Genomic DNA, 12,243 nt, shown 5'->3' on the forward strand with positions numbered 1-12,243 from the left:
AGTTGAAGTTTCTCATCACCACCAAATCTTGGGCTTTGGATGATTTTGTTAGTTGTTTAAAAAAAGCCTCATCCACCTCTTCCACCTGGTTAGGTGGCCTGTAGTAGACTCCTAGTATGACATCACCCTTGTTTTTACCCCTTTTAGCCTAACCCAGAGATTCTCAACACTTCTGTCTCCTATGTCCATCCCCAGAGATGTCCACCTCAGAGAAATGTGGCTTATGCAAGAGCATGTTTTCACCAGAGAATTCAAGAGAATTCAAGGACTGGGGGAAATGTTGAATCTTTTATAAAAGCTCTGCATACTCTCTGATTTTTGGGAATGCAAAATATGAAAACATTGGAGACAGGCTGGTTATTGGGTTAACAGATGATTAGCTTTCACAGCAGCTTCCATTAAAAAGAGACGTAAACCTACACACAGCTATTTAAAAAGCAAAACAGTCTGAACTGGTGAAACAACAAAACCTAAAGGAACGTGACAGTTTCAGGTTTTTCAAGTTTATCTTGGAAACTGTAATCAGAGACTTGAGTGTTTAAAAATCACTATCATGAAACCCCTGAGGCAAGGAGAATGAACTCTCAGGCTGAGGGACAAATTCCAGCCTTAGTCACTCTTTTCACAACTTTTCCCAAGAGATAATGCATGTCTAGCCAGAGAACAGTGTAATAAATGCTTGAAATATGGACTCTTTGCAGCTGTTTACCACATCAAAGCCATCAGGGAGTTGACGCATATTACAGAAAATCAACAGCACTTGTTTCTGGGATCTATCACTTCTGATGACATAGAGCCTGCCTAGAGAATGACATTGAATATTCATTGCAAGACAATTTAATTTAAAATTGATTCAGGAGCTGACCTCAAAGTCATCTCAGAAGGAATTTGTTATCCCTGTCAGCCCCTCCCAGAGCTGAAGTCACCTGACACAGTTCTGACTAGCCCTGGTGGTATTAACTACCTGGGCCAGTTCACATGGAACCAACTTACAGCAGTGGTGGGCAATCTGCAGCCCGTCAGGGTAATCCACTGGTGGGCCGCGAGACAGTTTGTTTACATTGTGTGTCCGCAGGCACGGCTGCCTGCAGCTCCCTTTCCTGGCCAATGTAAACGAAATGTCTCGTGGCCCACCAGCGGATTACCCTGATGAGCTGCATGCTGAGGTTGCTGACCCCTGATCTAAATGGTAGGAATGTAAATTTAAAGGGGGAGATGTAATAGAATGCTAAATTGTTTTACACTGTTCTGCTACTAGGTGGCAATGTGTATAAATACCCTATTTAAGCTAACTTCAGCCATACCTGGCAGAGCTTTAAAGGATCTTCTGACGAACACAGCTGGTATATATAAGAAAGGTCTCTAGCCAGCCCATATCTGGTACAGAAGTACATGACAAGTCCCTTGAAAATCCCAGCCTGAGGGGTTTACCACTTGCTTTAATGAAGGGGGGCAGGAGTGGACTGTAGAACTAGGGGTCAGGCCTTGAGCTGGTAGAAAATGTCAAGGCATAGCTTCATTTGACTTCAGTGGAGCTACATCGGTTTACAACAAATAAGGATCTGGCCTTGAAGATTTAAGGGCACATCAGTTTTTATTTTGGTCTGTGTTGTTAACTAAAATGCTTCAAAAATGTGTCAACCAATTCTATTCTCCCAGTACATGGATGTTAACAAAGTGATTGATACGGACTTAGCAGCTCACGTCTTTCTTTTTTCCCCTTACATTCTTTAATAATGCCACATAAAATACAGGAAAAAATACAGCACACAATGCAGCAGCTTCCTGTTACAAAACTGTAAATGCTGGATGGAAGTGAACCAGCTGTATAACTGGGTGCATTCTTGGCGGCTTAGTGTTATAGGCTGGGATCAGTCTTTCACCTGGAAGAGAAGCTGATTTAAATGTAAATCTCACTGGGAAGTCGTTAAATGTAGAAATATTTGGGGTGCAGGTGATAGTATAATGGAGTCCATGAGATGTCTTTCAGATACATCAAGCAAAAGCTAAGCAGCAGTTTGGATTTAGGTGGTCCAACTATCTTTCCATTTGCCTATTGTAAAAAACTCCCTCCAGCATGGAGAATGTATTACTAAGTGAAAGTTTATTGCTATGGAAACATTTGACAGAACTGAACTCCTTTAAAAAACAGTGGACATTAAAGAAGGTATATTTGGAGGATAAAGTTCTTTTTGTTATCATGCAACAGCTTTTGAGGATATACACCCAGCTAAAGCATGAATTGTGGTGGCCAATATCTTCCTCCTACAGATTAACTTAAATAACCACAAAACTGCTCACATGACAGATCATGGATGAGAAAACAAAATATTATCTTATAACAAATTGTGGCTTGATCCAAAGCCCACTGAAGGCAGTGGAAAGACCCTAATTGATTTCAACAAGCTCTGGATCAGGACTGTAGCAAGCATACAGTGCACTTTCCAGGGGATTTGAATTATAGCAACAGATCCAATTATTTTTGTTAAAGAACATGATCTAGATACTTTTTTTTCTTAGATGAAGAATTTATAGTAGGAACATTCCCCATTCATCCATCATTGTTAATGTGCTATAGAAATGAAATCAAGTATCCCACAAAATCTGTAGAAAAAACATTTGGAGACTAATTGTTTGGCCATAAATGAAACCAGACGCTGTGTGGCATGAAAATATTTAGTGTTTTAGTGCTTCTAAGGTGGTAGAACTTGGTGGAAATAGTTGAAAAGACAAAGAGCGAGAGAGAAATGAAAATGATGGCAGAAAAGATGAGGTGAATGAAAAGTGGGAAAAGAAGAGATGACAATAAGAGTGAAGAAAATTAAAGGGGTGACAGGAAATAGAATATGATGGAGAGACACCTTTCCCTGGCTGGGTTTCAGAGTCTAGGCTCCAGCCCAACTAGGAACATATATATGCTGTTATTTTTAGTCCTGTAGCATGAGCCTGAACCAGCTGACCCAGGCTCTGAGACTCACTCATGACAAGTCACTGAGTGTCTTCCGAGTTTGACATTTGAAGGAGACTTTTTAAATTTTGCCTCTCAACCTTCTCTCTGCCTTCCTAGTTGGAACAACTACATAACACAGGATTTAACAAAATATTTTAAAGAAAATGTAGGGTGAGATCTTCAAAGAGATCTCAGCATTGACCTAAATCTCCTCTCACTAAAGTCAGTGGTAAAATTACCATGTGACTTTAATGGGCACCGAGTTATGGCAATTCTGAGCCCTTTGGAAAATCCCAGCTGGTGAGTGCAAAACAGATCATTGTAATTTATACCACAGTTTGGTCCAAATCCTGAAAGAGTATTTGGGTCTGCCCCCATCTAAGGCAAAAATGGTGCACTGATAGGTGAGGCAGTGGAGAGTCTGAATGTGGGGTGGAGGGAACTGGGTGTATTTAGAATCTGACCAGTGGGAGCTCACCCAGCACGAATCCACAAGGGTCAAACCCTGACTTGGACTAGACTAGCAAGACAGATGCATGGGTTTGAAGACCATGAGGGCTGAATAGTCCAGCCCTCATCCCGACTGTCTTTGTACTTTAAAGCAACTTCCTTTGGCCAGCAGCCTTTCGATAAAGCTTTCTCCATACGCAGGGCATCATGATGATCTATTTAGAGCTCTTTGAAATATATAGATCTGGCTTCATACTTGGGGAAATATTTGAAGCAACACTTGTGACTGAGCACATGAAAGACATTCATGTGGGAGTTTGTCCAGCTAGCTGACCATACACAATACTGCATTTATAGTTCAGGGTCTTGTAAATTGTCACATCTAAGAACTGTCCTTGGGCAAACAATACATTCTAACAAGCCTGACGTGTAATTAGGGCATCCTATAAATATATACTAAATGGGGTCTTGGTTTCCCCATGTGTAGAGTGGAGATAGTAACATTTGCCTGTCTCACATGCTGAGGAGAAATTGATGGGTTCATAGCACTTTGAAGCTCTGAAGCTTTTATGTAAATATTAGGTGGTATTGGGTCACATTGGTCAATCCTGGTAAATTGCCTGGGTTTGAGCTGGCATGGAAAAGCCAAGTACAATAGTACTGAGTGTCTTCAGATGGGTGATCTGCAGAAGTATAACTTTGTTTATAATGCTTGGAGGATGGGTCTATTAAGATAAGAGCTCTCTATCCCCTGCTGTCTCATCTAAGAAGGCACTGCATCCTTTGATGCTCTTATACTTTTCCTAATCAAAAGAACTTGAAATTTTGAGACCCCAAAATATTCCTGAATAGTACAAACAGTCACAATTCTGGGCTATTTATTTAGTGTGAGTGTAGTGAGGCGGTGTGGCTCCCCGCCACCCCGAAAGGGGAAGAGCCCATCTGGAGGCCGGAGTGGGCGGAGCTAGGGAGCTCAGAGGGGGTCAGGCGGCGACCCGGAAGTATAAAGGCTCGCCCTCAGAGCTCAGTAAAGGCCCATCCGCCGGAGAGACCAGACATCTCCAGCCTAGCTTGTGGCTGGGAAAACTCCGTGACCCCAGGCGGCCGCTAGGAGCTGCCGGGCCTGCCCTGCGCCCGCTATCCGGAGGAACTGCCGGGCCTGCCAATCAATCCCTGCTCTGACGAACCCATGGTCCTAGATCCCCCGAAGGCCGACACCAGGACCCAGGTAGGCCCCGAGAGGGAGTCTGGAAGTAGCCCGGGGGCAGCCGACCCTAGTCTGGCTGCAGCACTGCCAGAACCTATGTCAGTGTGTTGCGGCCAAGATCCCCACTGACAGCAGCGAGTTTCCGTCGCTGCTAGGGCCCCGGGCTGGGACGCAGTGGAATGGGAGGGCCTGCGTCCCCCCTGCCACCCAACTCCCGGGTGGCAGTCTCCACCTCTCCCAGGCCTTTGGAGGCTTGGAGCCCACTATTTGTTGCTCAGTCCTGACTGAGGGCCAAAGCCCTGACTTAGCATTGTTGCCCCTCCCTGAGCCAGGGCCGGGCTTACCGTATTTCTTCTGGTTACAGCAAGAGCTGCCGAGGGAGACCCCACAGCCGGACGAATCCCCCCAAGCTCAACGGGGTGTAGTGAGCCGGTGTGGCTCCCCGCTGCCCCGGAGAGGGTCGAGCCCCGGCAAACTCTTGTACAGTGAGTAATAAGGGGTGGTCTGAGAGAGAGACTGCCTGCCTGTCTGCTGGACAATAGAGAGTAAAGAAAACAAATTCAGAGGCAATGTAAATGGATGTAAGAAAGTATCAGATAAATGACCGGGGCATTCATCTTAGAGCAGTTTTATTTTGATTTGTGCTCAAATTCCAAGACACACATAGCGCTACTATTCTTTACGTTTCTAAAGCAGCTTACATAGTCTTGACTATTTCTATACAATTTTCTCAAGCCTGACCCCAAGAGATGGACTTTTACAAGACTGACCCTCTTCCTGACTAGTGGGATCTAAAAGAATGAATCTGTCCTAGCACATGGGAAAATTTTCTAGTCAGACCATCTCTGAACGGCACTGACTGCCAAATCATACTGCAGACAAAGTGGGTAATCTCTCTTATTGGCCCTCTGTTGGTGAGAGACAAGCTTTCGAGCTACACAGAGCTCTTCTTCAGGTCAGACCCTGACTTTAAATAGCTGTGTGGATCCCAGAGGCTCCGAGCACTCAGCTTGGGCCAATACATTGTGGGCATCTCCACACTGGAGCCAGGGTGTAGCATGCCTAAGGCCTAATACTAAACCTTTTAAGATCAATGGGTGTCTTTCAATGGACTTCAGTGGATTAGGCCCTTAAAAAAATAAGTTGTCTAACTTTTTCTGCATATGTACGTTTTCCCTAGAATTCTTCAGGTTAGTACTTACGCTGTTGAGGAAGCTGGAAATGGGACCTTGTCCATTATTGTTTGTTACTATCCTCTTTGTTTTTTTTTTTTTTTAAACTGGGGAATTTCAATATTCCTTTCAATTAACTCTGTTGGAGTATATTTCCTAAGGTCATAGTCCCAACCTGATTGCACAACCGCAGTAACTTTTATGGCTGAGTGGGAACACTTTACTGATTTTGCTGTTTTGAAAAGCCAATATTTGGTTTAAAGATCCCTTTGGATTTTTAATTCACTTTGCCAGAATGTTTAGATGCTTTGCCTGCTTCCATACCTGCCTTTAATTGCTTATTCAGTTGGTCTAATGCATATTGCAAAGAATAACTGTTCTCTAGGATGTGTGTCTTGGTCAAGCTAAGCCTGAAACACATCAGACTGGGAGCTCCTAAGGAGTGAGGTTTACTGTGTGTATCTTAATGGGGCTTTGGCTTTGGCTTATTTATCGTATTCCCTCTTCATGGTATCGTAGCTGTATGTGAAAACAATATAGAAGCCAATATCCATCTGTCCATCCTCTGGGTACTATAATAAAAGTTCCCCTTCCGCAATTACCCATCTATACTTTAGGAATCTGCCAGTAAAAATAAAAAGGAATTTGCTATTTAAATATTATGCAGTATCTGCACATTCAAAATATTTTTTGTGGTGCCATTCATGCCATTACAAATAAGTCTGTATTATTGTTCCTGTTATAAGTCCCTTCAGGGACTTATAACTTGGCTGTAAAAATCCACTCAGGCCTAAAAATTGCCAGATAAGGTCTCAGCCTAGGAGGTATTTGTTTATTTTGACAAGTTATTTAAAATAGGGACTGAAAATAAAATTTGAAATTAGTGGTTTCAGATTCCTGTTTTGTGATTTCATATTTATAAAGGGCTTAAATTACATATTGCAGGCTCATGGTCTACATAACATGGGCTTATGTCTGTGGAGATGGGGTGGGGGGAGAGAAGAATTACAAAGTGCCAAACCCTGCAGTCCCTTCTAAGACAAAACTCTCATTCACCTGTGGGCCAAGGACAAGTGTGAGACATTTCAATTTGTTTTTCAAAGTGCTGAGCACCTAGCAGCCTGGCTCTTGGTTTGAACATTTTGGCTTAGGTGACTTGCCCAAAACCACACAGGAAATCAGCCACAGTTCCAGGAATAGAGCAAAGATCATGTGCTTTAACGGCAAGAGGTTGTGACTTATTTGCGAGCTGTCACTCCCACAGTGAAAATCAACCAGGGATCTCTGAATCAAAAAGTCATACAGGCAGGGCCGGCTCTAGGTTTTTTGCCGCCCCAAGCAAAAAAAATTTTGGCTGCCCCCCGTCCCAGCCCTGGGCTCCTTCCCGCAACCCCCCTGCCACCCCAGCCCTGGGCCATCCCCCACCACCCGCACCCCCCTGCCGCTCCAGCCCTGGGCTCTCCCCTATCCCCCCCACCATTGCCCCCCCCCACACACCTCCTGCCGCCCCAGCCCTAGGCTCTCCCCCGCCAACCACCACCTGCACCCTCCTTCCGCTGCAGCCCTGGGTCACTGGTAACTCGCTCCCAGGGCAGGTCATTCAGCAGGAATTTTAGGTGTGCACAGAACACAGACAGGATTGGTTCCCATATGGTTACATAACTGCAGTAAAGTGGAACACTTTTCAGCTTGTGTGATTGGAGGATATCTGGATGCATATTATAAGACTGTCCTACATAAATGAGGAAAAGTTGAGGTGCCTTTATTATTCTTTTGTTCCACTCTTTCTTTCTATGGGGAATTTGCCAATGCAATATCACCGTCTTCCTTTTAAACAAACAAACAAACAAAAAAGGCAATGGCTGTTGAAAATAGCAATTCCAGACCTAATAACCACTGGGAAGCATTTCTTGCTCAATTTTATCCTATTTTTTCTATAGCAAGTTACAGTGGATCAGTATATTTGATTTGGGAGAAATGAAGTAACAGCCACCCAAACTGAGCTTGAGCACTCCTGAATTTTGCGGTGTTCAAATCTGGAAGACGGGGGGCGGGGGGCCTGTGGCTCTGCAGGGGAGCATGGCAGCATGTATGCAGCAGCGTGTCTGGTGCTGCACGAAGCCAGACACACTGCTCTGAGTGGCACGGTAAGGGGGTTGGGGGGTTGGAGAAGGGGTAGGGGGTTCTGGGGGGGGCAGTCAAGGGACTGGGAGCAGGGGCGGTTGGAGGGGGTGGGGGTTCGGGGGGGCAGTCAGGGACAGGCAGCAGTTGGATAGGCATGGGAGTCCCAGGGGTTTGTCAGGGGACAGGTAGAGGGTGGGATCCTAGGGGGTAAGTTGGGGGGGGTCTCAGGAGGGGGCAGTTGGGGACAAGGACCAGTGGGGCTTAGATAGGGGGTGGGGGTCCTGGGGGGCAGTTGGGGCAGGGGTCCCGGGAGGGGGTGATCAGGGTACAGGGAGCAGGGGGGGTTGGATGGGTTGGGGTTTCTGTGGGGGGCAGTCGGAGGGAGTGGATGGTGGCAGGGTGGGGCTACCCTCCCTCCCCATGGAGTGTCCTATTTTTTGAATGTTAAAATATGGTATCCCTACCTTCCCAGTGCAGCTCTCCATTCACATCAGGCTGCAGCATGAGGTCTCAGCTTCCTCACTCCCTCCCCCTCTTTCCTGTTGGTAGTGGCCAAGGGAATGCTGGGAAATGTAGTTCTTTCCCTGCTCCAGGGCTGGCTCTATAGGCAGGGAGCTAACCAAGGAACTACAGCTCCCTGGGCCCCCTGTTGGTTCTCAGCTCCCATGCTGGATCCCTGCCGCCCCTGCAAATGGGCTGCCCCAAGCACATGCTCGCTTTGCTGGTGCCTAGAGCCACCGCTGCATACAGGGCTACCTACTGCTAAGAAGCTAAAAGAAATGGCTTGTTCTGTCAGTTGTCTTCTGTTCAAGCCCTCCAAGCAGCAGTTTGGTGCACTGAAGACAGTGCCAATTCTGTGTCCTGTCTCTTGGGAGAGGACGTGTTTATTACACTTTTGTGCCATTCAGATCCTGGATTGCTGAAACTGTCCCCAGCATAAGTTAAAATAGCCATGCAAGCTGCTCTAATTTATGTCAGCCTGTCTGACTGCCTATGTGATACACAGGAGTATAGAACCTCCACAGCACCGAGTGGGACGGCTGCTTTTTCTCCTGCCCCTGAAATGCACCCTCCTGGCTCTGGTTTCACCCCACCATGCTCTTGAGAGGGGGCGTCTAGAGCTGCTTATATCACCCTCGTGGCTCATTTATGTTCTTTCTGTGTCTTTGGATCAGGTTCTAGAATCAGCTCCATATGCTCCTCGGGCTGTTTCTTTACAGTTCCACAAACAGACCAGTCCCAGCCCTGCTTTGCTTAGCACACCAAATGATATCAACTCAGACCAGTAAAGTCCTAGGCACACATACTCAGCTGGTGAAAATTGGCATAGGACCTCTGGGTGTCTCGCACTTATTCAGTTCCCTAACATTCCAGAGGCCGTGGGCGTTGGTTCACCCTGGTCCCTCTGGTTTTTCTGCCTGAGGCACAAACAGCTGAGGGCTGTAACACTATGGTCTAATACTGGTTGATGTGTGGTAGCAGGTGGGGTTGGTGGCCTGTGATATACAGGAGATCGGACTGGATGATGTGGTGGCCCCTTTTTGCCTTAATCTCTATGACTCTAAGCCAACGGTGCCATGCTGATTTACACCAGCTGAGGATCTGGCCTGTACACTACAAAGCATCCAGTTGCTGCCTCTCCAATTGCAACTTATGGCAACACCCATAATATATGAAGCCCAGAATAGATTTATAAATACGTCACTCAGGTTTGGAGTTTTGCCATTGGCTTAAAATATTTGTATAAAGCTGTTGTGTAGGGGACATGCTGCAAAGCTGAAGGGCCTACTGTAAGGAAAATGTTTAGGCTCTCTCAGCATATACATATGCTAAGAGCCTAAACATAATATGCTATTATAGTTCCATCAAATGGGTTCCAGACTACACCTCATCTGACTGTAGAGTCAACCACAATAACCAGCAGCTCTGAGACTGTTACCGCAACCACAGGCAGAGACATTTGGAACATCATACGTTGCGTGTTTTAAATCAATAAGGGAAACAGTTTGAACATTCATACTCAAATTTCCTCCCTAAACACAAACTCATGTTTGCCCCATACGTGCAAGCCCAGTGTGAAGCTCTACACAAAATGTTTCTTGAGCTATCCAAGTTCAGGAAGCATCTGAGTAACTTTCTTAATAGTTCTGATTGTTTATTGGTATCTGAACATATTTTCTTTCATTTCAAAAGGAAACAAATTCAACTCCGGACTAAGACCGAGCATGAGACGTTCCAGGCTGAATTCTGGGGGAAATTCCTCATGACTGAAATGGGTAAGAATGAGAGAATCATTTCAGCCTTAATAGTAGGTGTCCTAGTTCAGGATAATTGCACCTGTATTCTCCCTCCGCAGTCCCACCAAGACCACTCACTGCTAGGCTTTTGGCTCCCAAGTGTCACCTGTTCTGGGTGGAGACCCTCTCTCCCTCCTAACCAGAGTTTTTACAGTTCCCTGCCTACACTATTATTCCCAGAAAGCCAGGTTGCCTAAAGAGGTCAGCCTCTACGCTTCATAGCCTCTGAAGAGAAAGTAAACAATATAATTGCCCCTAAGTTACAGCATTTTCTAAGCAAGCACATTTATTCTTAAGGTGAAAGAATTACAGAGAAAACATTTTAAAATCAATAACAATGTACAACCATGCTAATAAAGGGTCTGGTAGAAGTCAGTCCTTCAAAGACCATAAAAGTGTTTTTCTGACATTACAAGTTCATAACAGCTTTAGCTTAGAACGCACCCATAGATGAGTTAGCCTTCCCTTTATATCGGCCTTTGATCGTTAGATTCCAGAAAAAGGCAAGCAGTAGATAATGCTCCTTTCCTCATGGTGCAGCTTCAAAAGGCTGGGTTTTGGCATAAGCGGAGGTGGGAATTTGCATGCACCTCCCCCTAGAGATTCCCCAGGGCAATTGTTTGCACAAAAGTTCATTCTTGGCTGGCCCACTGTTCAATATAGTCCTTTAAAGTTCATAGCATTTCCCTGGGCTCTCAATAATACATAACCTTTGCATTTAACACAATGGACTCCAACGATACTTAAACTTAATTCAATAAGGTTTTTAAAGGAAACTGCTATATCAGTCACAATAGATTGATATTGTGATGCTCACATTTAAAAAATGTGGATTTTTTGCATACTAACCATCTTCCATGAATTACTGCAGAGTCAACAAATTCTAGTTATTGTGTTCCTCCAGGGGGATTTTTAATGCCAGTTGTAATGACAGATTATATGAAACAGCTGGTCAAATAGAACGAGGAACCAGTTAGTTGGCATTTGATGAAATAATAAAAACAGACACCATGCAAACTTTGGCAGTACCAAGCAATCCTCAAGAAGTCTGGACACAAAAAAGAAATGGACTGGAATCTGATCACTGCAGCTGTGTAGGTTTTCAGGTAAGGGTCAGCTATTTCATGGCATGACAATCATTTGAAAGATGCTTAAGAGGTTCCCACTACAATGAAAGTGCATTCATTACAATAAATACGGAAATTCCAAATGACAGGAATACACCAGCTGTGTTTACATTAAACAGAAGTCTCCACTAGCTACTCTGGGGCAAAAAAGAGCTTGTAAACCTGGTGCCAGCACAGGGCCAGAAGAAGTGGCTTGTACTTCCTCTGCGCAAAAGCTGACGGGGGCTGTGTAGTTCTGAGGACAGCTGTACTATGTGGTGTTGCTGCAATGACACCAGGGAAAGGAGGAAGTGCAATGTGACTAGCGATATGAAGAGCTGCAACAAGGCGTGCCTCATGCTCGCTCTGCAAGCTATGCTGAGAACTTCTCAACTTTCCAGTGTGATATGTAATCAGACTGTCCCAGGAAAAACATAGAGCCTGTTTATTCTGGCTGCACTCTGTGTGGTGCAGGAAGAGGGGTAGGTCTGGTTCTGAGTGAGAGGTGCCTTTAAAAGCCACCTTGGTGCTTCCCCTGTTCTTGGCCCCTTACAGAAACCTGTCCTCCCCTCACTGTGAGGCCTGGTATACACTGGGGGGGGGAGGGGGATCGATCTAAGATACGCAACTTCAGCTACGAGAATAGCATAGCTGAAGTCGACGTATCTTAGATCGACTTAGAATCCCTTACTTCGCATCCTCGCAGCGTGGGATCGACGGCCGCCGCTCCCCCGTCAACTTTGCTTCTGCCTCTCGCCAAGCTGGAGTTCAGCAGTTGACGGGAGAGCGATCGGGGATCGATTTATCACATCTACGCTACACGCGATAAATCGATCCGGCGGGTAGTGTAGACGTACCCTAAGTAACAGCTGCCTCAGGGGGCAACTCTAATTTACTAGCAGCTGCAACAGACAACTAGGGGTTGTTCAAGCAGCTG

At 45.5% G+C, this 12,243-nt stretch overlaps 1 long non-coding RNA gene across 1 annotated transcript; it reads right to left on the bottom strand.

The window, feature by feature from the left end:
• Positions 1 to 1,670: 1,670 nt before the first annotated feature.
• On the bottom strand, positions 1,671 to 10,735 carry LOC117871143. The gene is made up of 3 exons (XR_004644159.1): positions 10,645 to 10,735; positions 4,952 to 5,138; positions 1,671 to 1,883 (listed from the first exon to the last, which is right to left on the bottom strand). It is a non-coding gene; the product is annotated as an uncharacterized LOC117871143 (long non-coding RNA).
• Between the last annotated feature and the right edge of the window lie 1,508 nt (positions 10,736 to 12,243).

The sequence above is a fragment of the Trachemys scripta genome, chromosome 1, assembly GCF_013100865.1.
Source record: "Trachemys scripta elegans isolate TJP31775 chromosome 1, CAS_Tse_1.0, whole genome shotgun sequence".
Classification (NCBI taxonomy): Eukaryota; Metazoa; Chordata; order Testudines; family Emydidae; genus Trachemys; species Trachemys scripta.